This window comes from Phascolarctos cinereus, unplaced genomic scaffold (genome assembly GCF_003287225.1).
Source record: "Phascolarctos cinereus isolate Bilbo 61053 unplaced genomic scaffold, phaCin_HiC Scaffold_9;HRSCAF=440, whole genome shotgun sequence".
NCBI classification, from domain to species: domain Eukaryota; kingdom Metazoa; phylum Chordata; class Mammalia; order Diprotodontia; family Phascolarctidae; genus Phascolarctos; species Phascolarctos cinereus.
In genome coordinates this window covers 141,714,198-141,727,342 of record NW_027556402.1, presented here as the reverse complement: position 1 = coordinate 141,727,342, position 13,145 = coordinate 141,714,198, and the positions used below count along the sequence as shown (strand labels likewise).

At 38.0% G+C, this 13,145-nt stretch overlaps 1 long non-coding RNA gene across 1 annotated transcript; it reads right to left on the bottom strand.

Moving 5' to 3' along the window:
* Positions 1 to 7,022: 7,022 nt before the first annotated feature.
* Positions 7,023 to 10,990, bottom strand: LOC144455140 (uncharacterized). Its single transcript, XR_013483819.1, has 3 exons — positions 10,534 to 10,990; positions 7,976 to 8,147; positions 7,023 to 7,487 (listed from the first exon to the last, which is right to left on the bottom strand). It is a non-coding gene; the product is annotated as an uncharacterized LOC144455140 (long non-coding RNA).
* Positions 10,991 to 13,145: the final 2,155 nt, after the last annotated feature.

The window sequence follows — 13,145 nt, the reverse complement described above, 5'->3', positions numbered from 1 at the left end:
AAGAAAACTGTTTTATTGTGTTTTGGTACCCTTTCATAACAATGTTGGGAACTGATCTTATCAGCCATAGCCAAGGGTTTTACATTTTTTTTGTCTATGGTGTACTGAGCACCAAGTTTCGTAATGTTATATTGTAGGACTACCATGATAAATAACTTCAACCCCAGGTCCAGATTAAAATTAATACGAACTAAAATTAGGAGGTAAAAGAATTCTGAAGAAGAAAAAGTTGAAGAGCCTGAGATCATTGAAAATCTTCACCTGACGTGAATTCTTGAAATTCTACCTTATAATGAAATAGATGGCAAAAACCAATATGAATTTTCGCAAATAATTCTGGAGATAGACATACTTAGACAAGGAATTCCAAACATCTTTTTGAGTTTGACATATGAATCCAAGTAGCATACCTCTTATTCCTAAAAAATAATCAGAAAAAGTAGATATTTGTAGATATTTAAAAGTAGATATCATTAAGAATGAACACATTGCCACACAACATTTAATAGAAAATGTAAAAAAAAAATCCACACCCAAGATAGCAAAAACTGTAGAAGGAAAAGTTGAACAATCTCAGAATATTCCTATATCCAGTCATTAAATACTTCAATGGCAAAAGCAATTTATGAAATTTGAAAACTTGCAGAAAGATATTGAAAGATTAAATCAATATCTAGCTGGTACACATGATGATATTGAATACCAGGTCATCCAATTGAAGACAACAAAAAAGAAAAGTGCAGAATGGAATCCAGGTGGAGGAGGAGAGAGGAAACATATTTGAAAATCTATAGTCTCTTAAATAGCAATTAAAAGCAAAACTCAAAAGTATACACTTATGCAAGGAGTCAGAAAATAAAACAAAGCATTTATCATCAATCTAAAGCTTCCCTACAAAGGTTTACTAGTAGAGGAACCTGAAAAACTCAAGGAAGGAGTGCACGATCACTTAAAAGGCTAAAGGAAGAATATGTTCAATATAATCAAAATAAGATTTGAGACACAGAGCAGAAAGTTTCTGTACTGTTAATACAATGTAAAACAGAAGAGTTATGTGAAGAAAGGTGATTGAAATTGTAGCTTGTCTGCAAAAGCTGAAAATGTCAGGGCCAGATAAAATCTATAATTATTGGCTTAAAAGTTTCACAGTGGCACAAGAATTACTAGTAAAGCACTTTAACAGCTTCCTCTTGGAATGAAATCTGAGCTCATCTTTCTTAATAGAAGGCATCTTGTATATGCTACGAAAAGTTGAGACCAGACCTCACTAAATATAAGTTAATTATGTGTTTTACACTTTGTACAAAATATTCCCAGTTTTATCACTAAACAAAAAAATCCATAATCTCAAGAAAACACCATATTAACTGAGGAAGAATAAGGATGTGACAAGAAATACCAAGATGTAAAGAGAAGCTTATTAGGAACATGGTAATTATTGATCATGCTACCTGAATATGCAATAACATTTTAATGCCTTTGTTGATTATCATAAAACCTTTGCCTCAATTTTTCACTCAGGAGTTATGGAAATGTGTAAAATAAATAACATTGTAGTGAGAAATCTAGAGTGTTTACGTACACATGGGAAAGTACTTCACTAAAATTCTTACCAATAATTGCCATAAACTGTGGTATCTTTCATGGAAACTGTTTAAGACTGTTATGTTTTTGTTTACTCAGATACATTATCATACTTTATCAGAGCCAAGGATGGCTTCTATGTGAAAGAGGGGGCTGTGTTCAGACTTCTCATTAAGCTCTTAGTGTTCATTCATGATATCAAAATATATGGCTCAACCAAAAACCAAATTAAACACTCTCACCATCTTGTGGAATTGTTCCTCAGTGGTATCAGAATATCACAGAGTAAAGTTTATAATATATAACAAGGACTGTGCAGACTGAAGACTTTGAGTTTTAAAACTGAATTAGGCTTTGAATTTCAAAAGTGAACTAGTAGATGGAAGGAAACATTTGAAAATACAATACTCTCTTCCAAGTAAGACACACTGAGCATAACTGTACCTAGGAGAAAATTGTGTCTATGTACTTAAAGAAACTTAATGGCATTCTGAAACCAAAGCTCAATTGGAAGAACTCTTTTAAAGCAATTAACACCTACACAATTCCAGTTTTAGCATATACTTTCAGAACTGTAAAATGATCTGTGAGGGATCTAGGATGAATTCTTAAAAAAAACAAAAGCCCTATACAAATATTAATAAAAGAAATGGTCCATCAACTTAAAGCTTTGAAAGACTGATACTTCCTTGACAGAAAAGAAGATGAATTGACAAATCTTTCAGAACACATGATAGGAAGGTTAAAAACAGTATAAATACTTTTAAAACATATACCACTTCACATGCAAGAGTAAAGGCTAACAATAGTTAGAGATCAATAGATGTGGCCTACCTCTGAATGGAACCTATGACATGACTAAAAACAATCAAAAAGCCCTTCATTGGTAACATATTCCATGATCTTTCCATTGTATCAAGAGGCTTCTAATTAATAGCTTTTTTATATTTCATTATGTTTTCCATGTGTGTTTTTGTTTTTAATTTGAGCTTTACAACAATCTCATGAGGTGGGTGCTACAAATATAATCAACCACATTTTTCAGATGAGACCCCTAAACCTCAGATATCAGTTTAGCCACAAAAAGGTTTGGTGGGATAACAAAGAAGAAGGAATATGCCTAGAGGCAGCTAGATTGCATGGTCAATAGAGCCCTGAACTTGAAATCAGAAAAGTCTCTGTTCTAATATGACCTGAAACACTTGTTCTTTGTGTGACCCTGGGTAAGTTACCTAATGTCAATATGTATCAATTTCCTCATCTGTAAAATGCGGATAACAATAGCACCTACCTCTTAGGGTTGTTGTGAATTTCAAATGAGATAATATTTTAAAATCACTTGGTGAAGCTTAAAATTTCATTTAAATGCTACCTATTATTATTACCATTTGTTATAATTATTATTACTGTTGTTATCACCTAGGAAATATTGGCTTAGGCAAAGCTCCCTAAAAGCAAAATACTAAGACCTTATCCTATAACTGGAATGTGAGAGAATATGAGTACGTCTCAAGAGAGATGCATCACCTTGGACACATGGCATATACCAAATGACTCTCCTAATGTTTGATGAAGTAATTATAAAGATATTGAAAGAAGATTTTAATGTGCTCTGCGAGTGCTGCTTGTTGGCCTGTAGCCACACCATATGATGCTGTAATGATGTTGGTTTTCATAAATGAATCAGGGTCAACCTGGGTCAGTCCTTGAAGAGGAGTCCTCTAGGAATGTTTCAGCATAGCTTAAATGTGATTGACTAGATTCTGTGTTTCTTTGGGACATTTTCCAACTTGGCTAATATTAAAATAGTGCATGAACATCATGTGGACTCTTGTGGAGACGGTTTGTAACCTCTTTTAATAAAGTCATGAAGCTCTTCCTATGATCATTGTAAAGCTGCATATGTTCTAAGAAAACCATTGTCTCGCTTGTTGTCTACGGAGGTTTATGTAGGAGAAATATACTTCCTGGCAGGCCTGAGAAACTACTACCCCATACCTTAACTTGAGTAAAGCCATGATTGTTCAGGATGGAGAGTCATAACAAGCAGGGATCTTTAAGGTCTTAAATCAGAGGCACAATTAGGGTAGAGGTGACTGGGTGCTAAGGTTTATAGGGTGCTGGCAGATGTTGTACTCCTTCAGCAGGCAGAAAGAAGTAAGCTATTTTTTTTTAGCAAAAATAGGTATTTAAAATAGGAAGTCATAAGATTAGGGATATTACTTCCCCCTGAAACTAAGTCCCAGGTTATCTATTCAGATCTTGTGTCAGGCTGGTCCTTCCTCTGGCAGCACTTCAGCATCAGACGCTCATTAGATGTGTGACCCTGGGCATGGTTACAAAGAACTTTAAAAGCCAAACTGAAGATTTTCTGTTTGGTCCTAGGGGTAATATGGAGCCATCGTAGTTTAGCAAATGAGGAGTGGAGTGGTGATATGGTCAAACTTGAGCTCTTGTCCTTTTGTACCTTTCTAGCCTTCTTACATTTTACTTTGTGGCTTTCTTGCTGTTTCTTACTCAGGATACTTTACCTCTTGACTCTGATAGCTGAGTGGAGAATGGACTGGAATGGGACGAGGCTTGAGACTGGGTGAGGTAAGTGCTAATATTATCCCCATTTTGCAAAAGAGAAAACTGAGGTATGCAGTTTAAATGCATGGTAAAGATCATAAAGCCGATAAGTGAAGAAGGGTCTGATCTTAGTACTTCCTAATTCCAAGTTTAACACTCTAGCCACTATAGCAGCAAGCTGCATCTAAAGAGGGACTGTAACCTTGGGAGAAACTGAGTCATTTAATTGCACTATTGATCCCAGGCTTTTCTCCTTCTGGTGGAGTTCCTAGCCAAGAGCATTATATTTGGTGGATGCTGGGAAGATCTTTTATTGTGTCATCATAAAGACTCAATTTTCCTCATATGTATGTATCATCCAAGTAAATATACATCATTGATCAAAATACAAGGCCTTAATACATTATGAAAGCTTATATATAGGAAAGAAGCTCTATAAAACGTTCTGCAACTTTCAGAATGAAGATAGTTGCTGGTAATGTTTCTTATAGGGACAGAAACTAAAGATCTATAGAGAATGTATATGGGTAGCATGGTGTAGCATCTAGAGAGCTGAACATCTGGGTTTAAGTCAAACTTCTTACCCATGCTGGATGTTATCCTGGACAAGATTATTATCTCTTAAAGATGGTTTGCCAGGATATGACCACTGCACATCCTATAAATCCTTGAAGCTCCAGGTGAGAGTTGAGTTCAAGTAGATGAGCAGCCTTAAAAAGGACACCGCAAGCCCTCATACCACAGGTGCTAGTTCTCCCTGAACACCCCATATACCCCAAGGTTGAGAGTAACCAACAAGCCTCAGACTCATCAGTGAGTTAATAGGATGTTGTATTAAAATGATTTAGTGAGGTTCGGATTCGCTCCTATAAATGACACTCTCCAATGCACCAGAAAATAATAGGAAATAGATAATTTATTTAGAAGAAGTAAAGCACAGATAGTTTGAATTTGCATAGAAAGCATAAATAATAAGAACAATCAATAATATAGCACCGATCAAGAGAGTCGGTAATGGAAGAGAATACATCACCAATTCAAGGGAACCTCCAAAGTCAATCAACGGCTGGGAGCCCCGTTGCAGCCTGTACAAACTTGAATTGTGTAAAGATTTTCCCGGGCGAAGCGTCCTTCCCGCGGGTGAGGCTCAGCGGGCTTACAGGATGCAGTGTTTTTATATTGTTCTAAACAAAGAAGGCTTGGGGCCAAGAACCCCTTTTTGATGCTTGCGCTATTCATGGTTTGTCCAATACACATCTGACCTTAGCCACGCTCCCATCCGCCTGAGGCTTGGTATTTTGTTTTTTAATAACATCACGTCTCACAAGGAGAGGAGCCAACCCTCCATGTCAACGTGACCTAGGAATGGCTAGTTCCTGGAATGCTAGGCCAAGAACACTCAGGAGATATGGAACGGTCATGACCGAGATTTGAACTGAACCTATTTATTTGAGTGATCTTATTAATTTAAAGGGGAATTTCCAATTTCCATTTCACTTGGCCTTAAGATCATGAGAATAATAGGTGAGGGGCAAAGGTGTGACATGAGTGTATATAGTGCGTATTTTGGTATACATAACAATTGCATATACAAAGACATAAAAAGAACAAAGCAAGTAGTAGTATGGGGGTAGCTAAGGAATTAAAATACATAGTAGCAGTAGGAGATTTAAAAAGAAAATCATACCAATGATGATTAGTATCTGAGATCACTAAATGAGAAGCTTCGACTAGTCTTCCTGCAGCTATAAGAGTCTGTATTCGATGTTCATTTAACGCGCGTTGGTTGGACTCTAATAACTTTTTGATTTCAGTCGACTGATTCAAGATGTTCATAAGGGGATATAGAGATAGAGACACATGAGGTAGAGGCAAAGATTGGGGTACCCAAGCAAAATTTTTAACTAGGTTAGTGTCTGGTGGAAAGTAAAAATCATTTCCTTGCCAGCGTAGGAAAGATACATTGGATAAGCAACCAGAAAATGGAACAGTAGTAATATCTACAGATAGAAGGTCAGAGTGATTATTAGAGGCTATACAAACATATTGAGTAGATACTTCATATATCATAGAAAAGTTACTCACTGGGTATAAAGTTAGATCACACAAATTGGATGAATGTGAGAGAAGGCAGGGTTCCATCTGCCGAGTCATCATCCCACAAACAATCCCTCCATTAGTTACAACACAATCAGACAGAGTATGAGTTACATTATACCAATCTATATAGTTTCCATAGATATAAGATAAAGCAAAGTATTTATGTAAGACAAAAGGTATTACATGAAATTGACACATAACAGTCCAAGTTTTAACTTGGTAGAGTATAATAGTTCCAGCGCACCAAAGTGGAGTGCATCTAGCATTCTCAGGTTTTTGCTTTTTCCATACATCTGACAAGTCAAGTATATCGTTCCATATGTGAGAGTTACCTTCCTGTAGTAATCTTTGGGCATTTTCCTTCTGTATGAGGGTATATAAGTTTTGCAAGGAACATTTAGTCCAATTAAATAAAACACCAATGTTTTTCATAAGGTGTAAATTAACGAGGATGCTATTATTAAAGACTTGTAAAAATTGGCCTTGATATTGTAATGTATTTTGGTGTGGCAGGATCGTTGTGGGTAACCATTGGGCATTCACAGTCAAAGCTTGAGAAACATCTTGTCCAGCACTGCGCAGTCTGCTAGCCAAGGTCTCAAGGTCTATAGAATTAACTATACCCAAACCAGTTCCTGCACCACCAAGTAATGTATCATACCAAGCTCTTTTTTTCCTGACACAACTTTCTAAAGAGGGAAAAGTTACATTATAATGAAACACTATTTTGTGTTGCAAGATAGAGGTGTTAGTACATGAGCGGGGACACGAATTATTCCAGGGGTTTGGAGTCACAGGTACAACCCATACTAATTGGTTTAGATATTCTTCATACAGCCCATTGGAGGTGTTACGACAATAAAAATATTTTCTGTCGTCCGCTTGTGATAGTGAGACAGTGTAGGTGGAGTTTACTTGTGTCCAATTATATGTTACAGATCTTAACCTTTTAGGAAAATATGGACTAGGTGGCCAACTTGTAAGGGTACAGGATATATTGGTACCGTTTGCTGCAGTACAGTTAGATTAAAACTAGTTAAATTGATTCTCATTAGGGGAAATAAAGGGGCGTCCCAAACTTCTACGTTGAATGGGTATGACCAATTCATGATGTGGGTGTTGTTTTCACCAGCGTAGATGGAATCAGTACGCGGTCCTTGCTGAGGATTCCCCACTGGAATACCTGGAGTTCATGCCATAGTTAGCGTATAGCAGGCAAACACTGTAAAACACTTAATATCGTAAAAACATTTGGGTTAGTGGGACATGATACCATTTATCATCACCAGGGTATACTACTATGGCAGTATTAGTGTTTCCTTGTGCTATGAGCTCAGCTGGCCTTGGTCTATCAGATTGATGCTTCTTTATCCAAACTTTAGTACCATTATCACTCTGTATTTGTAGGGGGGTCCCATAATAAAGAGAAATAATATCTAGGGTTTTACAAGTGTTTTTCTGGGTAGCCGTTTATAGGGGCAGGCAACTAATACCCAGAGTAGGTGTCCACACAAGTGCAGGCATATTGACACCCCTGACTAACAGGTAATGGTCCAATATAGTCTATTTGCCAAATTTGAGCAGGTAAAGACCCTCTAGCCAATTCTCCAGTGATTTTCTTCGGCACAGGCCGATGAGCAAATAATTGACATTGTATGCAGTTTTGTACTATTTGCTTAAATAGATCCAGAGGTATGTTATCCCTCTGTCTAATGCCCACCTGTAAGATGCAAGAGCGCCAAGATGTCCTGCGGTGATATGGACCCATTTTCCTAATTGTGTTTCATTTTCCTCTCTGGGGGTGACCTTTAAAGCTTTTCCTTGAAGTTTGGATAATTCATCAGCACGGGCATTATACTCACGTTCCACAGAATCTTGATTCACATGGGCATCTACATGAAATACAGATACATTAGTACATTGACACCATTCCCATATTTGTTCCCATAATTCTTTTCCCCACACATCTTTGTCTCTAATTTTCCATTCGTGTTTCTTCCAAATTGGCATCCAAACTGCTAGGCCATTGGCTACGGCCCAGGAATCAGTATATATATATAACATTGGCCACCTTGTTCCTTTTGAATTACTTGATAGACAGCCACTAATTCGGCCCATTGGCTACTCTGGCCTTCACCAGAGCTTTCCAAAATAGTATTGCATGAAGGATTATAGGCTACAGCTTTCCAACATCGCTTAGATCCTATATATTTAGCCGAGCCATCAGTAAACCAAGCATGCTTCTTCTGCTCGGGGGTTAGAGAATCATATCCATTATTCCAAGAAACAGGTGATTGATCATAAGACTTTGGTGGTATATCAATATCATTTGAATGTTTTGGTAATTCTAATACCTTTTCATGCAAGGTGGAAATACCCGATCTGCCTGTCTTGACTCTATTTTGCAAATACCATTTCCATTTAATAATTGATGATTCTTGGGCATGTCCTATTTTATGTGAGGCGGGGGTCCCCATAATCCAACTCATAATGGGTATGGCTGGCCTCAATACAACTTCATGGTTTAAAGTTAAATGTTCTGTCTCTACCAGGGCCCAATATGCAGCCAATAATTGTTGTTCAAAAGGAGTATAATTTTGGCCAGCAGGTGGCAGTTTCCGCGACCAAAATCCTAAAGGAACATTCCTGCCCTGTTGTTTTTGCCATAAACTCCAATCAGCATATCCATGCAAAACTGTAACTTGCAATTCCATCGGCCCTGGCTGTACAGGCCAAAGATCCAGGGCAGTTTGAATAGCTATTTTGGCTTCCTCAAAGGCTTTCGATTCTGTTTCCCCCCATTCAAATGCATACTTTTTCCGGGTAACTTTATACAATGGCTTCAAAATCTGACCTAAATGAGGAATGTGATTCCTCCATTAACCAAACAACCCAACGAACTTTTGAGCTTCTCTTTTGTCCCTAGGAGGTGAAAAATCTAATATTTTTTGCTTGGCCTTGGGGAGGATTTCTCTATGACCCTTATTCCAAATTATTCCTAAAAACTTCACACTTTGAGCTGGACCTTGAATTTTATCAGGATTAATCTCCCATCCCTTCTCCTTCATATGTTCTATTAGTTGAGTTAATCTTTTCTCTACCACCTCTTTATTCTCTGCCTGTATTAAAATATAGAGGTCAAACTCAAAAATTTTAGACAATCCTTGGGGTCTAGCCACACTCCTCCAGCTCCCCCATCACTTAATCTTACAAGCCAGGAGATTGCAGGCTCTCCTGATCGCTGTGAAAACCTACTAAGCAAATCAGTAATTTCTCTTTGGGAGTAATCTTCCGTGATTTCAGTCACCCGGGGTGGGTTAGTTCCCTCCTTTTCGGCTTTTCTCCTGACTATCGGCCGAGCTTCCCCGTCTACAACATCCGGAACATCTTCCTCTATTACTTCCCCCCACCTATCATCATCTTCATCCCAAATATCACCTTCCCAAGTATCAGGGTCCCAATTCATATTTGCTACAGCTATTACAGCATGCACTTTCCTTTTACTCACCCTTCAAATTTTCTACACACACTCCTCTCTCCTACATGCTTAAACTTCCTTGCCTTTCTTTCTAATGATTTAAAATCCCCTTAAAACCTGTACATATCTCATTCCTTTCTAATTCTGACCTAACACTTCAACAATCCTTCCCAACTTGCCCTCTACCAACCATATAACCTAAGTAATAAAGTATTCTTCTCTCTTTCCCTCTCCCATCCACGCACTGCTTTGAAGCTGCTGTTACCTGGGGAGGGAGAGGGGGAGAATGAAGGCAACTTTTCAGAGTCCTGCTGCAGCCTTTGGCTGTCTGGCTGCAAACAACCCAAAAGGGAGGGAAATGATGTACTGGTCGTATCCCCCCATTATCCCTGCTGGCAACCGGCCCATCCGTCGCACCCCAAACGAGAACCCCCAACACCCCCAATCCTCACTAGGTCCTGTACACTGTGACCAGGTTTTTGCGAGCGAGGAAAACGGAGGGTCCTCCCAACCGGGGACCTCTACCGGAGCCCGGGGCTCAACATTTCTCTTAAAGAAAGGCATTTATACAGCGAATCCTGTTCGTGACGCCAATTTTGTATTAATAGGATTTAGTGAGGTTCGGATTCGCTCCTATAAATGACACTCTCCAATGCACCAGAAAATAATAGGAAATAGATAATTTATTTAGAAGAAGCAAAGCACAGATAGTTTGAATTTGCATAGAAAGCATAAATAATAAGAACAATCAATAATATAGCACCGATCAAGAGAGTCGGTAATGGAAGAGAATACATCACCAATTCAAGGGAACCTCCAAAGTCAATCAATGGCTGGGAGCCCCGTTGCAGCCTGTACAAACTTGAATTGTGTAAAGATTTTCCCGGGCGAAGCGTCCTTCCCGCGGGTGAGGCTCAGCGGGCTTACAGGATGCAGTGTTTTTATATTGTTCTAAACAAAGAAGGCTTGGGGCCAAGAACCCCTTTTTGATGCTTGCGCTATTCATGGTTTGTCCAATACACATCTGACCTTAGCCACGCTCCCATCCGCCTGAGGCTTGGTATTTTGTTTTTTAATAACATCACGTCTCACAAGGAGAGGAGCCAACCCTCCATGTCAACGTGACCTAGGAATGGCTAGTTCCTGGAATGCTAGGCCAAGAACACTCAGGAGATATGGAACAGTCATGACCGAGATTTGAACTGAACCTATTTATTTGAGTGATCTTATTAATTTAAAGGGGAATTTCCAATTTCCATTTCAGATGTCTACTCAAAGAGCGTGAAGACTTTCCCCAGTGGAACATTGGATAAGAACAACTTATTCCAATGTCTTTGAAGGCAGCTGAAGCAGCTGCTGTGGAGCACTTAGAGCTTGGTCAGACGTCAAAGACACCAAGGATGTACTCTACATCCAAGTTGTCTTGATTTTTGTCTTCCTATTTGACATCAATGACTGCTGAATAGAAAGTGAGGCTGACAACTTTGTGCAACTCTGCCTCACTTAAATCCATATGCAAGTCAAGGTAGCACCCCTTGATGTCACTGGTACTCTTTCAAATAAAGGACAAACAATAACACCCTTCTTCACTTATTAGCTTTATAATCCTTGTCATAGATTTAAACTGTATACCTCAGTTTTCTTTTTTGCTAAATGGGGATAATATTAGACCCCAGGCAGCTTTCTATGGAAATAAGTTGAAAAACTCACCTGGATTGGTAGAATTTCTTCAGAAACTAGACTCGTGTTCTAGTATCAGCTCTCCCACTAACTTCATGAGAGATACTGAGCAAGTCCCTTTATTTCTCTGTGCTAATGTTATCTATTTTTTTTCCCCATTTCACAACTCATCTCTGAGGTCAGAAGGGAAGTACAGTGGCAGAACTTAACCTGAAAATGAGTTTGGATGGTAACTATATGTCAGTGCAGAATCATCTTCCCTCAGTAGGCCTTTGCATAGACTGTGATCCGTGCCTAGAATGTATATTGTCCTCCTCTCAGAATCCTTCCTATCCTTCAAAGCTCACCTCAGGTGCTACTTCTTATTGGAGTCCTAGCCTTATGTTCCAGTTGCTAATACATGCCTTTTTTATCCTCATACTGTTTTGTAAATACTTAACATTCTATAGTATTGTTCTCTACATCCCCTCCACCCACCATACCAGCCCCTGCATTCCTTCTATAGAATGTAAGCACTTTGAGAGCAGAAATTACTTCAATCTAGTCTGTATCCTGGTACATAGTAGGTACTGAATAAAGGCTTCTTGATAAATGAATTAATGTTGTATATCAACATTAATATTAACATCATTATTTGTTAGTTATTATTATGTTAATATTAATATTAACATCAGCTTTCAGATCTCTAATCTTATCTTTGCCTATCCTTATTTCCTACCTCTCTTATGTCTCTTCCTCCTCCTAGCAAAAGAAAAGAAAATAAGGGACTTTGGGCAAGTGACTAACCTCTCTAGACCTCAGTTTACTCATACGTAAAATGAAGGAGGTAGACTAGAGAACCTTTAATGTCCTTTGTACTTCTACACTGTGGGAGGTGGTACAGTCAGAGTGCTGGACAACCTGAGCCCAAACTGGTCCTCAGATACTTGCTAGCTGTGTGACCTTGGGCAAGTCACCTAACCTCTTTTTTATCTCAACTTACTTAATTGTAAAATGAAGATAATAATAGGAGTTAATTCCCAGGGTTGCTGTGAGGACTTTGTACAGTATCTGACACATAGTAGTCATAATATAATAATAATAACAATTATTATTATCATTATTATTGTTATTATTATTATATTGCGTATAATTATGTGATATAAAGTGATATCTCAACATTTGTGAGTTTCACATTTGCAGTTTTGGTTATTTGCAGGTTGGCTTTTGATAATTAAGTGGGAATTTTGAGAGACTAAAGCGTATTGTAGAAAATAACAGATGATGCATACATGTAAATTTTAAAAAAGCAAATCATAAATGTACTTATTATAATGTATATTATTAGTCTATTTTATCATTTACTACCATAAGTATACATACATAAATTTATTATAAAGAGTTAAATTTTGTTAAAAGTTTCAGTGCACTAAAGGACTATCTGCTGTGTATTCTTTGGGAATGCCTCTTCTTTGTCTTTTGTACCATTCAGACTCAGTCATGTGATTTTCTCCCATCATATTTGTATCTTATGCTCCATGAGAAGGAAATCTGTGAAGCAGTTGCTGCAGCCATACCAGTGACTGCAAAGACACTATACAGTGTACGAGACACTAATCTCTCTCTTTTAGTAACTGAAAATATTTTGTAGGTGCAGCATGTTGTTTTGTGTGTTTAAAAATGTGATCAGAATTATTAAAAATGAGGGTTTGGGTGGGACCTAGAGTTATTTATAGTTTTTCACAGTTGTTGG